This window comes from Lonchura striata, chromosome 19 (genome assembly GCF_046129695.1).
Source record: "Lonchura striata isolate bLonStr1 chromosome 19, bLonStr1.mat, whole genome shotgun sequence".
NCBI classification, from domain to species: domain Eukaryota; kingdom Metazoa; phylum Chordata; class Aves; order Passeriformes; family Estrildidae; genus Lonchura; species Lonchura striata.
Window position 1 is genome coordinate 3,227,755 of NC_134621.1, and position 17,182 is coordinate 3,244,936.

The following is a 17,182-nucleotide window of genomic DNA, read 5'->3' on the forward strand; positions in this document are numbered from 1 at the left end:
CCCAGCAAATGTTTCTGTCACGTGTGTGTGAACACCTGCCCTTGGTCTGAGTGCTGGTCCCAGTCCTTGTAATGCCCTGCAGGGTGGATGGTGATGGAGACCTGAGTGCTGAGTGCTTCATCCCCCTCTTGGTGTGATTATGGTGCTGGTCTGCCCAAAACATCTCTCAAATATTGATTCTTCCATCCATCCATCCATCCATCCATCCATCCATCCATCCATCCATGGTAGGCACATTCTTTTCTCTCTTCAAGATTTTTTCATAGAAGAGTACAGAGGAAAGAGAGAGAAAACATTTTTTATTTTTGCTCTTTGTTTTCTCATGTAGAATGTGTTTAGAAAATTGTTTACTTAGGGTGATTACTTGATGGGATTCTAGTGAGGATTGTTTGAGCCTGATGGCCAATCCAATCTAACTGTGTCTAAACTCTGGAGAGAGGGTCACAAGTTGTGAAGTAGTTAGATATAGTAGTTAGAAAAAGTAGGTATGTAGTTTTAATATCTCCTTTAAATAATATATTGAGGTATTGTATTATAGTTATAATAACAAATCATTCAGCCTTCTAAACTAAAGTCAAACATCATCATTTCTTCCCACCAAGTTCACCTGCATTTACAATATCTATCTATCTATCTATCTATCTATCTATCTATCTATCTATCTATCTATCTACCTATCATTTTCTGCAATCTCTTGAGAAGTATTACAGCCTAATTACTAATTGCTAGGTGCCTAAACACCTTCTAGGATGTGTGTCTTGGCTCTCCTTGTGCCTCTGAACCCAGCACTTGCTGGGAGGGCACCAAGCCCCACGATGGGCTCAGTCCTGGGGATTGGGATGCTGGGAGCAGCTGGGTTGAGGCAGGAAGAGGCAGGATGCCCCTCTTAGACCTCCAGGAAATGCTGCCACAGCTTCTTTCACGTTGTGGTGGAGCCCATTGCAGGCAGGCATGGCGTGACAGCTCAGCACAGCTGATTTGCTGGAGATTCAGTAGGATGAGGTGTTCCTCCAAAGAGCAGCTCAGGACATCTCAGCTCCAGGTCTGCCACCCCACCTTCCCTAGTGCTCTCTCCAACAATTAGGCAGCTTGAATCCATCCAGCCCTTCATTTAAACTCCTCCTTGAGCTACAGGATGTCCTGTGAGATTACTGAGTGCTTGAATGAGGGGCTTTCTTAGCTTGGCAGAGGCTGAGCAGACCCCAGAGAGCTCCCGTGCTGGGGGAAGAGGCTGCTGCCAAGTCGTAGGAGGAATTCCCACGTTCCTGTTCCTTCCTGCTGGCTGCCAATGCTTGTCCTGTCCACAAAAGCTGATGGATTTGGTAGGATTTAACCTTTGCTCACAGAAGTGAATAATGGAGATCTTTTACTTTTGGTTTCTGCCTGTAAATTCACAACTCGGCGCTGGGTTTGCATGCACAGCACGGCCCTGTGGTGGGAAAAAACGGAGGAGGAGGAACAGAGAGATGCTTCACTTGGTGAAGTCCTCTCCAGCCATAGCTGGGAGCCTGCAGAGAATTGCCCTGATGAACCCCAAACCAGGCTGTAGGTGCCAACCAGACCTCACCATTTACAACAGAAACACAAAGGCAGCCCTGTGGAAAGCAAAATTTGGGATTTCTCATGCCCAGAGTCGTTGCAGGTCCTGCCTGGACAGACAGACAGGCTCCCACGTTTTCCCTCTTGGCAGCAAGCGTGTCCATGGTGTTTCAGGGAGTAGAAAAGCTCTGTTTTGTAGCTTCTTTTCATGCCTACAGCAGAAGTCACAGCTGACATTGTTTGCTCTGCCTGGACCCTCATTTTGTTCTCAGGTTTTTGTCCTGTGGGACAGCCCTGCTGACACTGGTGCTGTCGTGTCATCAGCAGCACCCAGAGCTGCTGAAATGGGGTGTGAACCACAGCTGGGCACCTCTGTGTGGGGCTGACCTGGTCTGGGGGAGGGGAGAATGGCCCAAAGCTCAGCTCCCAAATCTGGGCAAAGAAGAAAAGTAAAAACCAGCAGGTCCAGGCATGGCCTGAACTCATTTTTGGAGGACACCATCTATGTCCCACGGGTGGGATCAGCAGGAGGCAACCCTGCACAGAGAAGAGAGGTCTCTGAAATACAATAATGAAGGTTTGGGGCATCTCACAGATCTGACATGCTGAAGGTATTCCAGCAGATCCCTTCCTTACTTGGGCCCCCGTGTTTGCTGCTTGGTGGAGCTCCAGAGGGATTTTGCAGCTCGGTGGTGCCTGGCACAGCCAGGTGCTCCCCGTCCTGGAGAAGTGTTGGGTTGTGCCACAGTGGACAGGGACAGGCCATGAGGCAAAGCCCCACATCACCCTGCACCCAGCAACGAGCCAGAAGCTGCCCTGGTCGAGGTCAGCCATCCATCAGGGCAGTGTGTGGCCTCCAAAAAGCTGGAATGAATCTCCAGTGCTGCTCCAGGATTTGGTTCTAATTAAAGGGACACCCATGTAGGTGACCCCAGGGCACTCCTCCCCATAGGGGTGGGGAGAAGCTGCTGATGGATTTGCTTAGGAGTGGGCTTGCAGTGGGACCCTGGGAAGCAGCATGGAGAGGTCCAACCTTACCAGCATTTGCTGTCCCTGAGCCAGCAATTCCTTCCTGGAGCTAAAGTTCCGTGAGATCAGCAGAAGCAGGGGTAAAACTGAAGTGTTTTTTGCTGTGAGCGTGTAGAAATCAGACCCACAGATGGATGGGAATTGGAGTAATTGCCCCCAAAATGACGAGGTGCTGATTATAAGCACAGCCCGTGGCACTGCAGCTGGCCCAGGGGTTATGACCAGTGCCATAACCCCACAGAATTCTCTTTTCTTGCCTATCTGTGTAAATCTCTGCTCTCCCATCAGTGCCTGCCCTCAGCACTCCCTGAAAATTGCCCAAAAATTCCATCTTGGTGCAATTTAGGATACGCTCCAGCCTGCCCCGAGCACATCTGGTATCTGTGTGTTGGGTGATATTAATCACAGCATGAACACAGCCAAGTGCTAAACAGCAGAGCCCTCCCACCTCCCCCCTGCAAACCAGAGTTTTTTCCATGCTCCAGCAATAAAATGAAGCCAGCATTCCCGGGCAGGCGGTGATCTGGCAGGAACAACTGCTGTGTGGGATGGAGGGATGAGGAACGCTCTGAAACGGGCCAAGAAACCATGTGCTCCTAGGACTTTTTGAAATCCCTGAGGTGTTTGAAGCTATTTTCTAGTCCTCCTCATTTTCCGGATCCGTGGCTGTTCCTGCTGCATCTGCAACTGCTCCCTCTGCCCCGGAATTTTGTTGTTTTGGGTGTAAATGCTGCTCCCTGTTTCCAGGAAGGTAAACACCCCTCCCTCGCCCTGCTTTGCTGTGCAGATATCAAAATGCTTTGCCAAGCAGGGGTAGATGTTGTTTTTTTTTGTAGATGGGGTACAGGAGTTGCAGAGGCTGCTGAGAAACCCATGGGAATCTGCTCACTTGGAGGGTGCTTGTGGTTTTGCTTCAGGACACTTAGTGGCTTCTTTAATGCTGGGCAATGAGCAGGCAGGACTGGCACAAAGGATATTTTTGCTCCCCTTTTCCTGGGGTGACCACACAGCAGACAGTGGGCAAAACCCCACCAGACCACGCTGGTTGTGTTGTCCCCAAAGGAGAGCCTGGCCCAGATTTGCCCCCGAGTTCCCCAGTTTGTGGCTGATTAAAAAAAAAAAAAAAAAAAAAAAAAAAAGGACAAAAAGAAAAAAATTCAGGAAAAAAAAATCAAAACTGTGTTTTCAGCACAGTTGGTGCCTCAACCACTGAGGTTGCTGTGCTTTCAAGGGAAAGCACAGCACTGGTGCCTGGGAGGAATGGGGGGGTGAGAACTCTTGTGTGGTGCCTTTGATGTTGGAGGCTTTTACCCGCGTTACCCGGGGAGAAACTCGAGTGCTTTTCATGTCTGGTGGTGAGGGAGGCAGAGAGCCAGGAGGGATCTGCTTTGTGAGACCTTTTGGAAGGGAATTGAGGAAAACTTTGCAGAAGTTGGGGGCAGGCTCTGTGGGGCAGCAGCTGAAATAGGTGCTGAAGCATCCTTGGCTCTTGCCGGGCAGCGTGCACCGTCCTCATCATCATCCTTGGCTGAGTAAGTCTCTGCTTGAGCTCTGCCCAGCCTCAGGGAGGAAAAACCTGTGGCAAGGGCTGTGCTGGGGTCTCCACAGCTGTGGAGCCATGGGGATCTGTGGGGTGGGGAAGCTGAGCGTGGCTGTGCAATGAGAGCGTGGGGGTTTGAAGGGGAAGGAGGGGAAAAACAGAGCAGTGGCTTAGCAGGGGGGAAACACCAGGGCTGTGGTGGCAGGGGAATGCCTGGCAGGGCCTGTGCTGAGGGAGGTGGCTCTGCCACTGCTCAGGCTCCCTGTGGGATGGGATGTGCTGGGCTGAGCCTCTGCACCACCTGAGCAGGCAGAGAGTGAGGCAGGGGAGTCACAGAGGGTGGCATCGTGTCCTGGGGGGGTGACACGGGGTGGCAGCAACCCTGGCATGATCCAGGAGGTGGGGGCTCCCTGGGGTGCCAGCTGCCAGCAGAATGGGACCTTGCTGCAGATGGGCCATCCTCACCCAGCTCCTGCAGCCCTGGCTGCTGGCAGTGCCAGGGAAGGGGAGGGTGCTGCCTCTCGTGGGGTCCCTGCTGAGTTTGGGGCCCTACCCCAGCTGGAGGGACCAGGTATGGTTTGCATCTGTGCAGGTAATAGGAAATAAGTTTCTAGGAAATAAGTTTCTAGAAAATAAGTTTCCACCACAGCCTTTGCTTGAATGGTCCAAAACTCTGGATCTGGGGTCTTAAAACCCTCAATGCTTTTTCTTCAGGTTAAAAAATGTCACTGATGGTTGATAGATTCCCAAGTGTTCTTGTGGGGTTGTTGGGGGACCTGGGCTCCCAAGAATAGGCTGAAGTCAGCAGCACTCTCTGCTCTCAGCTTCAAGAGGGTGTCAGACATGAGAGCTGCATCCTGCAGAGCTGAAAACCTCAAACCCCTTTGGGGCCCGTGACCTTTCAGCAGCAGTGAGTGTCACAGGGCAGAGCCTGGGCCTTTAGCAGGTGGGAAGGGGCTGCCACAGCCACCCCAGCCTGGCAGAGGTGTGGCTGTGAGGGCTCTGTGGGCTGCTGGAGCTGCTCTCACATTCCTGTGCCATCCAGGGGAGCGTGTAAGGGAGGTCTGGCAGCCCAGGGCAGCCTCACTCCTTGGTTCCTGCTCTGGAAGTTGGCTGTGATGTGGAAAAGGAACTTCCTGCTGTTTGATGGCCTCTTGTCCTGATGAACGGTGGGGAAAGCCCACCTCCTGAGCATCCCTGTGTGCTCTGCTGGGTGCAGGGCTCCTGTGCCCAGCTCTCAGTGCCTGTGTGGGAAGTGTTCCCCAAAACCAGCCTCCTGCTCCCCCCTTCTCTTGCCCATCCTGCCCCATCACTTGCAGCAGCCCCCTGAGCGGCAGCCTGTGCCCAGGTCACACATCCCCTGTGCACTGTGGGGTCCACTGGAATCACCCAGAGCCCCGGGGACATGCCAGCCCCCCAAAAAAAGGGCAGGGGTGTGGAGATGCCACAAGGAGGGGACACTCTTAGCATGGGGATACCACAAGATTTGAGACACCAAAGGGATGCTGACACTCCAAGGATGTGGATGCCATGGGGGACAGCACAGGGAATGGGAATGTCGTTGGAATGTGGACACCACAGGGTTGGGGACAGGGGACAGTGGGGTGGCCTGCTGCCTGCCAGGGCAGAGCTCCGGTCCCGCTGCATCCCCGCAGTTTGTTCTGTGCTGTGTCGCAGCCCTGGGGCTCTGCAAACCAGCCCAGCTTCGAGCCTCACTTTTTTCTCACTTTTTTTTCTTTTTCTTTTTCTTTTTTTTTCTTTTTCTTTTCTTTTTCTTTTTCTTTTTTTTTTTTTTCTTTTTCTTTTTGTTTTTCTTTTCCTTTTTCTTCTTTTTCTTTGAACAACCCCTCTGCATCCTTGTCTCACCATCCTGACGGCTGTTTGCCCAGTGGCTGTGACACAGATGTTTAGATGATGCTCTGGGACCACCTGGACTTGCCAAGCACAGGGGTTCTCCCTCTTGCCTTTGTCTGGCAGAGGTGGGGGCACTGGGCTGTGTCAGTGTGAACCCCCAGGAATTGCTCTTTCCCTCTGTATCCCAGTTTCTCCCCTCTGGATCCCAATGTCTCCCTGTCAAACAGCCCTTGGAAGCAGCCGGGGCTGCAGGAAAGGCTTCACGCCAGAGGATTTCAGGCTAGGCTTTTTATATCCATCCCAGTGTGACCACACTTCATTTAGGGAAGGAGCATCCGGGATGGATCTGGGCTGACGTATTCAGGACTGAGAGTGTCTCAGCTCTGCCAGAGCAGATCTGGGCCAGGGGAGCAGCTGGGATCCACCGGGGCCGGTGCTGCTGCCCTGTGCTGTGACTCCCAGCACACTCCGAGCTGTTTGTATCGGATTTCTTGGCCATTTCATCCGTGTTTGTGTCCGCCCTTCTGTAAATAGCAGGTCATTCCATCTCTCCCCTAAACCCTGCTTTGGAACCACGGCTATCCAGCCATCCACGAGCTGAGCAGCCTTGTGCTCTGCACAGCACCCTGGGCTCGCTGCTGCTGCTGCTCCCCGGGGTCAGCTACAGGAACACACGGAGCAGAGGAGTGCAGGAACAGCCTCCCATAGCACCAGGCAAGTTTTGGGTTAAAGTTGCTGAATTTTATTGAATTCCTGCTGCTGTGGATGGTGGGTGCGGCGGAGGGAGCAGACTGGTGGAGCAGCTCTGGGGTGGGAGGGGATTTTGTATTGCTGTTGGATATGTGCTGGCTGAGAGTCCTGGGTTTCCTGGTGCTAATTAATGACTGTTGGTTGGTGGACTAAATTCCCCTGGGACATAGGTGAGCCAGGCAATGGGGCATTTGTGTGTGCACGCAACACTGGGCTGAGCTTTGGTTTTGAGACAAGGTAAAAATACAGTAAAGCAAGAACTGTGATTATGTGTGAACCTCTAAGCACTGCTGCCTTGTCCAAGTGTTATTCCAGATTGTAGGATACAGCATCCAGGAGGAATACAGCTGTCCAGGGTGTGTGCCCTGCTGTAAGTGCGTCCTGAGTGCAGATAAGGACATGTCACAACAGACAAAATAAGTTTGCAGCACACAGAGGACTGCATTAGCCCTGGGAGCTCTGACCTGTCCCACGCTGTTGTAGCTGCCATCCATGATTTCCCATGTTGAGATCAAAATGCCTGTGTGGCTGTGGGGCTCGTGGGTAGCTCGGTGGTGGGGTTTGAATGTGTTTGACCCCAGAGCCCCTCAGCACGTACCCTCTCACCGGGATGTGCTGGCCACAACTCAAGGTATGCACATGTGGCACGGTCTGATGGCTTGGTGGCCAATAACCCGACAGAGCAGTTCCTGCACGCTCTCCATGGGGAATCCAGACTTCCCTTCCATGAGCAGGGTGGAATTTTTATAGCCTGTGGTTTTAAATGCTGTGATTTCCACATGCAGCCCTGTCAGAGCCGTGCTGGGGCTGGGTGAAACACGGGCTGGAGCTGCTGCTCCTTGGGTAATGTCTGAGCTTTGCTCCAGTACAGGGGAAAGGCTGGGCTGGGAAAGGGAAGGCTGGCTCTCCTGGGCTTGAGCCTGCTGTGATCTTATGGCTGAATTCAACTGGACTTGATTTCATTTATCCCCAAAATTTGTCAGGCTTTGTGGAGTAGAGTACAGTGAAGCAACCTCGTTTGTTCAAAAATAATCACCAGGGAGTGAAAGAGTTAATTTTGAAAGTACAGCTCAGTGGCATCCTGGAAGTGACTGTCCAAAAATCAGGAGGGGAGTGGGCACGTAGCATTTCAAGGTACAGGGTAGAGGGGCCAGGCTGGCAAACCCCACTTGCCACAGGGACACAGCTGTGACTCGGGCAGGGACGTGGCACTGTGGGATGTGTGCCCAGCTGGCAGCTGAGAGGCTGAGAGGGTTCGTGCACATCTAGAGGGTGTGAGCACTGTCTGCCTCCCAGCTTTGTTCCCTGGGTCCCTGTCCTCATGGGGACGAGGCAGAGTTTTGCCATTAACACTGAAAATCTCTTCTCCCTCATCCTTATCATCCCCAAAATGCCAGGCAGTGCTGAGGTGCTCACAGGTTCCTCACTGTGATCTCAGCAGCTGGTGAGAAATCAGCAGTGGTGCTTTCTCCAGCCCCTGATAAATCCCCCGAAAACCACTGCCCAGATCTGGCTGCTCTAGGGATGCTTTGGGGCCATTGGATTTTCCAGGCTGAGACATCCATGTCCCTGTGCTCCTGCTGCAGGGATGCTGCCTGGGTCCAGCTGCCTCCACCCAGCTCTCCCTTCTCACAAACTTGTGGAAAAGTGATTTCCTTTCCTATTTTCTGGCCCCTTCTCAAACTCAGACTGGGTTAACTCTTGCTGTAGATGCAGAACTTGCTGGAGGGCCCTGGTCAGGCGGGGCTGTAAAAGCCACATTTGCTTTGGGAATCGGATTAAGGCCCCTTTTTCTTCCTGCAGTGTGGGTGACATGAAGCCTCTCTTTGTCCTGGTTGGTATTTCTGGCCCAGCTGCAGTGGGTTAACCCTTTGTCATCCCACACAGTGCTGGTGATGAATGGCCCTTTGCTGAGCAACAGGGGCCTTTTCCTGGGGTGGAAGCACTGTGGGGGCACTGTGGGCTGTGTCCTCTCCGTGCCCAGCTGGGGCATGAAGTGCAAAGCCTTGGTGCCTGGCTAGGGGACGTGTCTGTGGGACAGGGACCTTCCCAAACGATGCTTCCCTCTGCCTTTCTTTGCCATTTTTAGTCTCTCTTTATTCCCCAAGATAAATGGATGGGACTTTGCACCCCAGTCCTGCACTGGCACCAGAGGTGTCTCCATGCTGGGGCAGCCCCAGGCTGCCTGCAGGGCACAGAAAGACATGGAGGGAGAAGGAGGGGGCCAAAATGACAGTGAGAACAGAGGCCAGGCCAGCTGGCAGAGCACAAGAACTGCCTGTGTGCTCCTTGGAGGGCAGTGACCATGTCAGTGGGGCTCCCTGGGCACTGGGCTGGGGCAGGAGCATCACTTTTCCTGGAGAGCTGGAAGGCTGGATAACCAGCCAGGAGCAGGGTGATGGCAGGCAGAGATCATCCACAGATATCCCAGGAGCCCGTGGCTGTGGTGCCCAGGATCCAAGGAGGTGTCTTGGTTTGGTATTTGGTGCTCGGCTCTGTGGCCAAGCAGAACTGAAGGTGATTTCCTGACCATGCCCTGCAGTCTGGTGGTTGTGGGCACCTCACACCCCAGGCTTGGGTCCATTTTACTTTTTTTCCCCACTGTGCTGCATTGTTGCATCACCTTGGACCCATCCACTGCTGCTGTGAGCCCGGCTTGGCTGGTTTGTTTATGCAAAAGCCAAATGGTAGCAGGAAAAGTCCCTTTCTGGTGGCCTGGAAAAGCTGCCAGGGGCACACAGCTCCCTGCAGCCTGATGCTGTGCTGTTATCAGGGAGCCTCCTGATAAGGGCAGAGCAGGGATTTCCCCAGAGGAGGTCCTGGACTGCATCAAAGTGGCATCAGGAGCTCCCCAGGCCTTCCAGCAGTGTGGGGGAGAGTGCAGCCCACAGAATTCTCCCTGTGTCCCTCTCTCTGCTGAGTTTTAGGACGTGATCACCCCGAGGCTGATGAAGGGGTGCCACCATCTCCCAGAGCTGACCCAGCAGCAGATGGGCACCGAGCAGGACTCGCTCACGGCGTCGGGAACTGCAGGGAAACAACACATTTCCCTCCCAGCCGTGCTCCTCCTCCCCCCCATCCTCCTGACCTTTTCCCATCAAAACACAAAGCACTATTCTTTGGAGCAAGGCACCTCCATGCGAGGAGACAGCTGGCGCTGCAGCAGCTCGCTGGGGATGGGTTGTTATTAATTAAGCTGCAGGAGACAGCCCAGCAGCTTGAATGGAGTTTTCCTTCTTTTCAGGCTTAGGATGCCCTAAATTCTTTCTTCTTTACCTCCAAACGGCGTTTATAGGTTTAAAAAGGGGCAGCAGACAAAGGATGGAGAAGGGCCCATTATGTGCAGCTTGCAGGGACGTGTATCCCTGCACGTGGCCTGCAGGGACTGTTAGGGCACTCCAGCAACTTCTTTGCAGCTTGGTTTGTGCCAGGGGGTTGCTGTGACCCCCGGGGATGTCACTGTCTGGGCAGCTCCCCATCTAGAGAGGAGATGCCACTTTGGGGTGAAATGGTTTAAACTACTTGAACAAGTTTGGGGTGACTCAGGCAGTCGAATTTTTCACTCCCTGCTGTTTTCCCTTGCAAAGGTGATTTATTTTCACCAAACCCATCCTCTGCCCCTGCTGCTGGGCCTGCTTTGACCGTGCTGCTGGTGGTGAGAGGAGCAGAGGTGGTGGTGGGGCTCTCTGAGTGCTCCTTGGTGTGTGAGCTCTGTGTAGGCTCCATCTGCTCCCCTCTCCACAGGGCAGAATGCAGGGCTTTGGTGGAGTGGGGTGCAGGGGTGCTGGTGGGGGAAGGTGCAGAGTTTTGCTTTACCCCTTTTGGGGATTTTTTGTCCTTTGTGATAATCTGTGGGAGTGGCTGGGGGAGCAGACCATGCCCTTGAGGAGGAAGGGTGAGGATTGCTCCTAAGCAGCCAAGCGTGTTTCCTTGGGCATGGCTGGGCTGTGCCATCTGCAGAGCTGGCCCAGGGATTTAAGCAGCAGTGTTTTGGTTCCAAGGCAGACCCGTCCCTGCTGAGCAAAACCTGTGCTCAGAGCTGAGCCTTGGCAGTGCCTGAGCGTGCTTTGTGCCCATCTAAACCAGCATGGCAGTGCCCCAACCAGTGCCCCTGTGAAGGAAGAGAATTTTGGGAGGAATGGGGTTCTTTGTTGCTTTTTCCAAGTGTTTGTGACTGCGGAGTGCCTTCCTGGCAAAGCCTTTTTTTCCCTTTTGGAAAATGCTGGGTTGCTCAAGCACGGTGAGGAGCCTCCTGCCTCAAGGGAGAAGGCACTGCAGATCCTTTGCAGGAGGGATGTGCCGGAGGAAGGGAGGCTGCTGCAGGGACACTGCTGGGATGTGACACCAGGAACCCGGGCACGGCCTCCCCAGGGAGAGGGTGACTCACGCCGAGGACACGGTGCCAGCTGCGCGTGATGGTTGGTGACAGCGTGTGAAACAATTCCTTCCTTCCTTCCTGGAGGGTGGGAGCGGCCTGGAGATGTCCAGCTGGAGGAAACTCCGGGTTCTGGTGTGGTGGAAGCTGGGGCACTCCTGGGTGTAGTGTGGATTCAGCACAACAGCCACGGTGCAGTGATGCTGGAGGCTCTGGGTGCTGCTCCTGGGCAAGGCACGGAGGGCTGGCTGCTCCCTGTGCTGCCTCAGGATGTCCCTGAGCTCTGGAGGGCTCTGGGATGCTCCTGGCAGTGCCTGCATCCCTCCTTACTACTGCTCCACTGCCTGCTCTTTCCAGGGAGATTTAAGCCACCAGAGCTGCTTTCATGAAGGAACTGATGGGATACCTGCAGAGGTGTGCCTAACATGGGCTGCTCAGAGGAGCTACCAGGTAGCTTAAAAGAAAAAAATCTGCATTATCTCTGGACTTGGGAGTTCACTACAGCCAGAGGGAGGGAGATGTCATTGATCTGTGAGTCTTGGAGGTGTTCTGGGAGTTACCCTACACATGCTGAAGGGACCATGGTGGCTGCCTGCCAGAGCCCTCCCCGGGTGGTACCACTTGCAGATCTGCAGTCAGGCTCTTAGAAAAGCTTTGGGGTTGTTTTTAGCTGTTCCTGGCATTGTGGGATCCTTTCTGTTCCTGCTAGAGGTGATGGTGTCTCTTTCAGTGCTAAAAAGAATTACATTTTGGTCTTGTGATCTGCAGGATTGTGTCCTTTTCTTGATCATGGTACTTTCCATTGAGTTTGCTTGTGCTCTACCAAGGTCTCTGGACGTGCTTTTCATTCTGCTATTGATCTGAGATTATAAATATAGCTGGCAGAATTTCCATCTGTCTGTCAAAGTCACTGGGGACTGGCAGGTAGTCAGCATTGCAGCAATACTGAAAGAATTAAAATTATTTCCTAAACCCTAATGGTGCACTTTTAACTGGGACATGCTGAGGTGCAGTAAAATTGGAAAAAAAATTGTCCCTTCAGCATTCCTGTGAGAGAACATGTCCTGCTTGTGCTGCCTGTGCCCAAGGGATTTGATGTTTTCTTAAGAGCTGGGCAGCTTGGGATGGAGTGAGTTTGTTGGCAGGTCTGCCCACAGGCTGGGTAGTGCTGGTGAAGCTGCCTTCATTTGCAGATCTTGGTTATTCCTTAAAGCTGGGAATTTGTGGTTGGAGCTGGCTGAGGGAAGATAATTGCTTGGCATAAGGGAGTGCTGCTGGGGGACATTGTTGGGCAGTTTTCTGCTGCAAGGGACAGTGGTTGGGATTGTCCCCAAAACTCAGGGACTGTTGAAACCCTCGTTGGTGTACCCCTGAGCATCACGTTCTCCAGTGAGCCCTACCAGCCCTGAACAGTGTGTCTGTGACTTGGGAACCTGCTTTCACATCAGGGATGTCCCATAAAGCAGGACAGATTTGTGTAAACTAGGCAGGAATCTTCCTCAACATTTCACATTAGTTGCAAGACTAAAAGCTGGATCTGTAGTTAGTTCAAATCCCTTGATACAATTTACAACAGCAATAGGCCTTGTTAGAATTGCTCCTAACTCTGATTATGAGGTTTTTCTAAGAGAAGAACAATGAGTTTGTGATTTTAAAACCCTTAATTAGGGGATTTGGATCCAATTCTTGGCTCTGCTGTAAGATTTCTGTGTGACCCTGGGTGAGTCACTTAATCCCTCTCCAGTTCATCAGCACTGGGAGCTGCTTCCTTCCTCTGCCTCTTGGTCCTGCCTGTGCTCAGAGCCAGAAATGAGCAGTGGGAGAGGCACAGGCAGGAGCATCTTACAGGAGCATCTCCTGTTCTCCTCACAGGAATGGAGATGCTCCTGTAAGAACAAATCCAAGAGTTTGGGAATTGTTCTTACAGGAGTTTCTTTGTCACTCTGTGGGTGTCTCCTGTGTGCAAACACCCCAAAGTCCCCAAGAGCCATCCTGGAGACCAGCAGTGCTCCCAAAGCTCTGCTGCACTTGCTGGGAGGCCAAGGATGACACTTTGTCCTTCTGAGCTGCTCTCTCACCACATGTTGCTCCTGGAGAGGAGGAGATAGGAGCTGAAACAAAATATTTTCTATTCATTAATATGGGAAACAACTTGTACACAGTGTTGAGTTCCCATGTGCCCTAATTTTTTCCCTGAGGGTGGTGAGGTCCTGGCAGAGAAGCTGTGGCTGTCACATCCCTGGAAGTGTCCAAGGCCAGGTTGGATCTGGTCTAAGGGAAGGTGTCCCTGCCCATGATGGGTATTAGATGGTCTTTAAGGTCTCTTTCAACCAAGCCAGTCTGTGTTTCTGTGAAATATCTTTGCAGAGCTTCAGTGACCGTGGGGAGAACTTTTCTATGGTTATTTTTATTCCCTCACACGCAAGACTAAAGTATGGTCATTATTTTAATCTGAAAAAAAAATTAAGTCAGAGGAGTGAGGAATTGGTTCACGTGGCTGAGCACGCCGTGTTCACCCCTTTGCTGGTCTCAGTTTGGGCACGTGAACCCTGTGCTAATGCTCAACTCCTGCACAGCCACAGATGTGATCAACTTAATGGCAGGGACAGGAAGCCATCACACCTGAGATCCTCCTTTTACTCTTTGTGTAAGCACAGCACCTAAGTGAGCCCAGCACACCCTTTTCCTGCCTTTCTCCAGCTAAACAAGGCTGGAGTGACTTGCAAACAGACCCAGCTGCTACTGGGGCAAGCCTGGTTTGGGATCTAGCATTGGATTTTCCTGGAGATTAGAGAGATTAAAACACTAATGCCCATTGATAGGGGTTAGAGCTTTAATAAGTCATAAAAAGTGGTGTAATCTGGCAGAAATCGGCACGCAGCTGCAGCATAAGCAGATTGAGGCTGGGTTTCCTGCCTGGGTGCTGGGTGGAGGTTTCTCAGAAACTGGGATCTGTGGTACTTGCTGAAGTGGGGAGATGTGGGTCTTACCCCCCCTCAGCACCCATCATTTGCAGAGCAGCCTGTGCCAGCCTTGCTGGGCATCACAGGAGTAGTGCTGCCAGCACAGTGTGGTGGGGAGGGCTGCTGCCAGCCTGGTGTGGGGTGGCTGTGCTGGGTGGAGGAAGATCTGCTGCAGCTGGTGGTCTGGAAGCAGAGAGGGAAGGTGACAGCCAGGCTAGAGCCACAGGCAGGACACGGAGCAGGGTGGCTGTGGTGCCACCGGCACAGGTGGCAGGGCTTGCATCAAGTGCAGGAATGTGGCAGAGGCTGGTGAGGCTGGTAACAGGTCCAAAAGTCAGGGCTTGCAGGCTGTGCAGGGGCTGTTCGTGGGAAAGGGAGTCTTCTGGGTGTTGACGACTGCAGATGTGCACATCTGTCTTAACCCTTTCATCACCTGCAGGCCTTCCTCTGGGAATACAAATCTGGGAACCGAAGGGAGAAAGCCCTGAGGTCATATAGGGTAGGTCAAAGTAAGGTGTCAGACCCAGGAGCCCAAAGGAGGGAGGTTGTGACAGGAGAGTCCCAAGAGCACTGCTGGACATCACTGAGGGGACGTCACCCCACCCCAGGGTGTGTGCTGGAGGGAGCAGGGCCAGGTGGTGCAGCCCAGCTTCTCTCTGCTGCTGAGAGAGTGCTGGGACATTCTGGGATCAAGGTATAAGGCAGGAAGGAGTTGTGGAGGCAGCTAATTTCTTCATTCAGCCTCACTGACATCATTTTTAGAGAGCAGCCATGCCCGTGGGGGTGGGTTGACATCTCGTCCTGGCAGATGTGAGCCGCAGCCCAGACATCTTCAGGCAGCAGCAGAGCAAAGTGAGCCCACGCTCCCAGCACTCACACCCACCCGCGACTGCCCTGGGGGCTCTCTGCTGGAGAATTTCGGGATGCTGGGGAGCAAAAGGCTTCCCTGCGCTCAGGATGGGGATGTGGATGAGACCCTGGAGCGGTGGGTGAGCTGGGCTCTGCCCCGCTTGTCTCTTTGGCGGTGGAAGTTTCCCCGAGGAGCCGGGGTGGGACGTGCCCCCAAACTCTTCTTGCTCCTCACCCCTTGCGGGCCCCCACGGGAGCCCGGAGCAGCGAGGGGGATGGAAACCGCCCGGGGGCGAAGCAACTTCCCGGGAAGAGGCTCCATCCCCCCGGGCCGGGCTGGAGGGGGAGGAGGCAGGGTGATGGGGGAGGAGGAGGAGGAGGAGGAAGGGCGATGGGGGAGGAGGCGGAGGACAGCGCGGGAGGAAGCGGGAGCCGCCGGCTGCCGGAGCCGCCGCCGCGGTGAGTCTGCGCTGCCCGCGGGCGGGGGCTCGGTGCGGCAGCTCAGGGGGGGATTATGGTGCTGGGGGAACGCTTTTATTTTATTTTCGTGAGGTGAATTATCCTGGGGAAAGGCTTGAGAGAGCGGGGGGGTGAGTGCTGCGGCTCCCACGGAGGGCAGTGTGGCGTTCCCGGCTGGGCAGGGCATGCCCCGGGCGCTGAGGGCTTTTCTCTGCCCTGCACCCCCCTTTTCCCTGCCCTGCACCCCCCATTCCCTGCCCTGCACCCCCCATTCCCTGCCCTGCACCCCCCTTTTCTCTGCCCTGCACCCCCCTTTTCTCTGCCCTGCACCCCCGGTTCTCTGCCCTGCATCCCCCTTTTCCCTGCCCTGCACCCCCTTTTCTCTGCCCTGCACCCCCGGTTCTCTGCCCTGCACCCCCCTTTTCTCTGCCCTGCACCCCCTTTTCCCTGCCCTGCACCCCCTTTTCTCTGCCCTGCACCCCCGGTTCCCTGCCCTGCACCCCCTTTTCCCTGCCCTGCACCCCCTTTTCTCTGCCCTGCACCCCCCTTTTCCCTGCCCTGCACCCCCTTTTCCCTGCCCTGCACCCCCCTTTTCTCTGCCCTGCACCCCAGGTTCCCTTCTCTGCACCCCCCTTTTCCCTGCCCTGCACCCCCTTTTCTCTGCTCTGCATCCCCCTTTTCCCTGCCCTGCACCCCCTTTTCCCTGCCCTGCACCCCCTTTTTCCCTGCCCTGCACCCCCTTTTCCCTGCCCTGCACCCGCCTTTTCTCTGCCCTACATCCCCGGTTCCCTGCCCTGCACCCCCCATTCCCTGCCCTGCACCCCACATTCCCTGCCCTGCACCCCCCGTTTCCCTGCCCTGCGCCCCCCTTTTCCCTGCCCTGCACCCCACATTCCCTGCCCTGCACCCCCTTTTCCCTGCCCTGCATCCCTCGGGACCCTCTTGTCCCCTGTCCCTTCTCCGCCTGCTGCCCCCGCTGAAGGGCTCGGGGGTGCGTCTGGGGCGCAGCTGCTTTTGGTAAGGAGGGAAAACAACAGAAACAAACAAAGAAATGAAATAAAAATCCCTGCCACCCTGCCCGTCAAAGAACAAAACCAAGCGGGGGAAAAAAAAATTGAAAAGGGAAATAAAAATAGGAAAAAAAAAAAAAAAAACAAACCTGAACTGCAAACCCGAGGATGTGAATCCCTCTGGCTCGCTCCTCTTTTTGCCCTAGCTGCGGTCGGTGCCGCGTGCGACGGGGGCATCAGTCCCGGAGTGCAGCTCTGGGCACACTCAGCCGTGCCCGGTGCCCATTCCTGGGGCTTGGCCCGACTCATTCCTTCTGCAGTGTTGTCTGGACAAGCTGAGTTTGGGGATCGCTGCCTGGCTCTTTGTTTACACAGCACAGAGCTCCGAAGAGCGCTGGTGATAGGAGTGAAGGGTGCTGTCCCTTGCCTGGGGGCTGGAGAGGGTCCCCATGTCCCTCCTGGGCTGAGTGCCATTGTCCAGGCTGGGTGGACAGGGGTGGGAGTGGATCCCATCCTCAGAGCCCCCATAGAATCAGTTTTTATGGGTGTCTTTGGACCCTCCTGGGCACAGGCACCCTGAGCCTGTCTGCAGGGAGCAAGGGCTGTGCTGGCCACTGGCATGGGCTACATGGGGCCTGTTGATGGAGCAGCTTCTGCTGAGATCTGTGTGCAGGAAGGTTCCTCTCAGTGTGTGTTCCCAGTGAGTTCTGAACCCTAGGGTGTTCTTTGGGGTCAGCCTTGCTCCAGCTCCACGGGAAGAAGCTCCTTATGGAAGGTGATCAGTGGGGCCGGATGGTCAGAGATCTCTGCATGT

At 54.2% G+C, this 17,182-nt stretch overlaps 1 protein-coding gene across 8 annotated transcripts in view; it reads left to right on the top strand.

Annotated features, from left to right (window-relative positions):
- The window catches only part of SEPTIN9 (septin 9), a 131,501-nt gene that overhangs the window by 91,228 nt on the left and 23,091 nt on the right, over positions 1 to 17,182 (top strand). Inside the window, exon 1 of one of the 8 annotated variants that reach the window (XM_021535818.3) lies at positions 5,939 to 6,676. The exons of 6 other annotated variants lie outside the window; for them this stretch is intronic. The gene's annotated coding sequence lies outside the window, so the exon portion shown is untranslated. Of the gene's footprint in view, positions 1 to 5,938; positions 6,677 to 15,286; positions 15,359 to 17,182 lie in introns of those variants that run through there. One more of the 8 variants, XM_021535816.2, reaches the window with a different exon arrangement.